The following is a 4,049-nucleotide window of genomic DNA, read 5'->3' on the forward strand; positions in this document are numbered from 1 at the left end:
TCTTTCTTTTGTTGTTTTAGTTATTTGATCAATCACTTTTGGATTGATATGTACATATTTTCTTTATCAATAAATTTCCACCTTTCTGGTGGCTTTTCCAATATATATATATATATATATATATATATATATATATATATATATATATATATATATATATATATATTTAATTATCACAAAAAAATAATTAAGATACCCAAAAAATTGTCTAGTTCATCCTTCTTAACCTTTCCTTCATGGGCCATCCATTCAAGCTACTTTCCTTATCACTTGCATAAGAATAGTGTTTTTGTAGAGTGCATGATTTGAGTGGTTGGAGTGTGATTGAACTTTGTTAGTATTATTTTGAAAGGGACAACCCTAATTTTAATTATATAGTTGAAGATAAAGCAAAAGTAGATTCCATAAGGAAGTTAGGCTTTCAATATTCAAAGAAACAAGAAGATCCCATTTTAATATAAAGAAGACTACATTTTGTTTGCAACTATCCAATTGACATGACTTATGTGGGAGGAGTGGGTGATTTCAATAAGTCGTCATTTATACAAGGAAAAGAAGATTTACCCATTGCAATGATTTTGGAGTCTTTATGTTTAATAATAGTAGCACAAATCGTGAAAGCAACTTTGTGGAATTGATGGTTAGTGTCTTTCTTGATTAATTCACAAATTTGGTACGCGACAATTTTTTGAAAAATTGAGTAGATTTTGCAGTTGAGGTTGAAACTCTATGATCACGAAACTTACAATATTATGATAAGTTTATCATTACGTTAGTTGTTTGTACTCATAGTATTTAACTGTAAAATGTTAGTATAGAGAGACTTATGGGTTTTTCCTTAGCGGAAACGGATTTGCAGCAACCATGAGTCATATCATTAGTCGTCGGTGTTGAAGGTCATGATAAGATCCCTTAGGATAAATATCATCTTATTGTTAAGTTGTGATAAGCTTAAGTATTAGAGTTAAGGTTGATGATAACTCTATCATAGACTAGTTTTTGTCATGTATTAGAAGTGTAATACTAGTGTTTTATACGAGTAGTGTATGTGTATAAATACACTACCATCGTACCTGTAATTTGCATAAGTTAATACAAAGCCTTACGCATTTCTCATAGCCTTAGATTACTCATGGTCTCAGAGCATTAAGCTCTTCTTCCTCTATTGAAATCTCTGATTGCTAAACTCAATCCAAAGGAAATGGCATCAGCTCCTAACACTCTTTCAACCTTTTCTTTGCACCATCTCATTGCCTCAGTCTCCATAAAACTTAAGCCATTGAATTACCTGATATGGAGGACTCAGATGCCAACTCATTCAAGTCATGAGATTATCCTACCTCATAAAGGATAAACCAACAACAGTGGATGAACCAAAACAACAGTCACTGAAGAAACCACTCCTAGCAGTGGTAAAAGTAGTGACAAGGCTAGTGATAAAAGAAGTGACAGTGGTGAAGATTGGGAACAGAAGGATGTGTCGCTTTCTGGTACACTATCAGAAGAAACCATGTATCTCATTGTAAGTTGTAAAACTGCTAGAAAGAAGTGGGAAATCTTGGAGGGAACTTAATTTCAGGCCACTAAACTTTTGTCCATGAGTAAGCTAACTAAGGAACACTATTGTAAATTGAGTTTGATGAATCAACTTTTGCTATAAAGGACAAGAGAACAGGGAAGCAACTTGCTAAGGATCTAGAAGAGGAGATATCTATGCCTTTGAGGACAACAACTTGCTAGCATTGACAACGATACAGACAATGAGGAGTAGAAGTAGTTTTAGTTCTAGTGATGTTTGGCATGCCAGGCTTGGGCATCCAAATTCTAAGTTTTTTGAAGTTTTAAACAAAAATAAGTGTATCAATATCACTTGTTGGAATAAAAATCTTATTGTTTGTGTTAGTTGTCAAATGGAAAAAGGTTGTAAACTACCTTTTGGCTTGAGAAATAAGATTGAGAAGTTACCATTGCTAAAAATTCATTATGGTTTATGGGGTCCTGCACCTATTGAGTCTTCACAGCACATGAAATATTATGCACTGTTTGTGGATGACTATAGTAGATACACCTGGATATATCCATTAAGAAGAAAATCAGATTTTTTTCAAGTATTTGGTAAGTTCCAGAAAATGGTTGAGAAATAGTATTCTAAAAGCATTAAAGTGTTTCAATGTGATGGATGTGGTGATTTCTCTAGTTCAGAATTCATTAATCACTTGGAAAATTATGGCACTGTTAGACATACATCTTGTCCGTATACATCTGAACAAAATGGTATTGCAAAAAGAAAACATAGACATGTGGTAGAGACTGGTTTAACATTATTTCTCCATGCCAAATTACCTTTGTTTCTGTGGGTAGAAGCCTTTACTACAGTTGTGTTTCTGATAAATAGACTACCATCTTCAGTACTTGGGAAGGAAACACCTTTTCATAAGCTTTATGGTGCACATCATGACTCTAAAAGCTTAAAGGTGTTTGGCTGCAGATGATTTCCCTACATCAACGGAAGCAAAAAGTTTTCTCCAACAACATATTTATGTGTCTTCATTGGATATAGCAGCGTTCACAAAGGATACAGATGTTACTACCCATCCACAAGAAGAGTGTTTATATTAAGACATGTTGTCTTTCACGAACTAACTCTTCCTTATGTGCAGGAAAACAAAAACATTCTTCTGTAGGTTCCACTCATCTTGCCACATTTTTTGAATCAAAGAACAAAACCGATAACTTGTCAAGCGAAGTACCTACTCTCGTGTTGATGTTCCTACTGATCTCTATGATACATTAGGGAAAGTATTTCCAGATGAGACATTTAACTTATAACAAGAAATCCATGATACTCCAAGGGAAGTACACACTTCAGGGGAAGTGGATGCTGTGGAACTCTTAGCATCATCTGAAGAATCACAACCAGCTTATTGAGATGCGGAATAAGATACTGATGTGATGCAGTTATAATCACATAATAGTCAGTAACAACAACAACCTAGACAATCAACATTGAAAATGAAAAAGGGAATCCAACTTGAGGTAGATTTGTCTCGGTTCTTTACCGATCAATCCTCTCAATCACATACTTCAACTCAAACACCTACAACATCTACAACAGAACATGTCATGATAACTAGGTCAAAGGCTAAGGCTTTACTAGTGACTCATACTTCAATATTTGTCATTAGGACAAATATTGCATCTAGTGAACCTAAGTCACTAAAAGAAGCACTTAACACTTCACACTGGATAGTAGCTATTCAAGAAGAATTACAGGCACTATATAGGAATGAGACCTAGACTTTTGTAATGACCCGTTTGATCGTTTAAGTCCTTTTGACCCATTTACCCCGTTGACCCTTCCCCTAGCTCCATTTGAGTGATTTTGACCCGCGGGGATAGGTTGTACGGTTCTCGAGGTAGTCGGGAGAGTCTTGATGAGATTTGAGAAATTTAGAAGCTTTTAAATTGGATAAGTGAAAAAGAGTTGACCAATAGTTGACTTTTGTGTTAACGAGTCTTTTTGAGAATTTTATCAGTTCTATTAGTTCCGAAGGGTCGATTATAATTTGGTAGAGTGCTTGGTTCGATTCCCAAGGCACTCAGGGGTGTTTTGGTGTTTGGGTTGGAAACTTGGTTTTGGGGGTTGACAGGGTCAAAATGACCTCGTTTGGGAATTTCAAGGGTGTGGATGCGTTCGTAGCATGTTTTGTTTATATCTGGGAGGTCTCGGATGACTGTCAGGTTTCGGGTTGAACTTGGTGAAAATAAACAAATTTTGGTTTTCTGGTATGCCCCCTATGCGGGCCTGGTGTCGCATCTACAGGCCCGCATATGTGGGACTTGGCCCACAGATGCGAGAATGTGTGCTGTCAAGTGAGTCCGCGTAGACATTTCTCCGCAAATGCGAGATCGCGGAAAATCAGAATCATTAAATCCCCAAATTCGAATCACTTCTTTTCAGTCACTAAATTGGAGACTTAGAGGGTTCTTGAGGGGCATTTGAGGGAAGATTTTTGAGGATTCTTCCATTGGGTAAGTTTTCTACCTTC

This window comes from Lycium barbarum, chromosome 10 (genome assembly GCF_019175385.1).
Source record: "Lycium barbarum isolate Lr01 chromosome 10, ASM1917538v2, whole genome shotgun sequence".
In the NCBI taxonomy this organism is placed as follows: Eukaryota; Viridiplantae; Streptophyta; class Magnoliopsida; order Solanales; family Solanaceae; genus Lycium; species Lycium barbarum.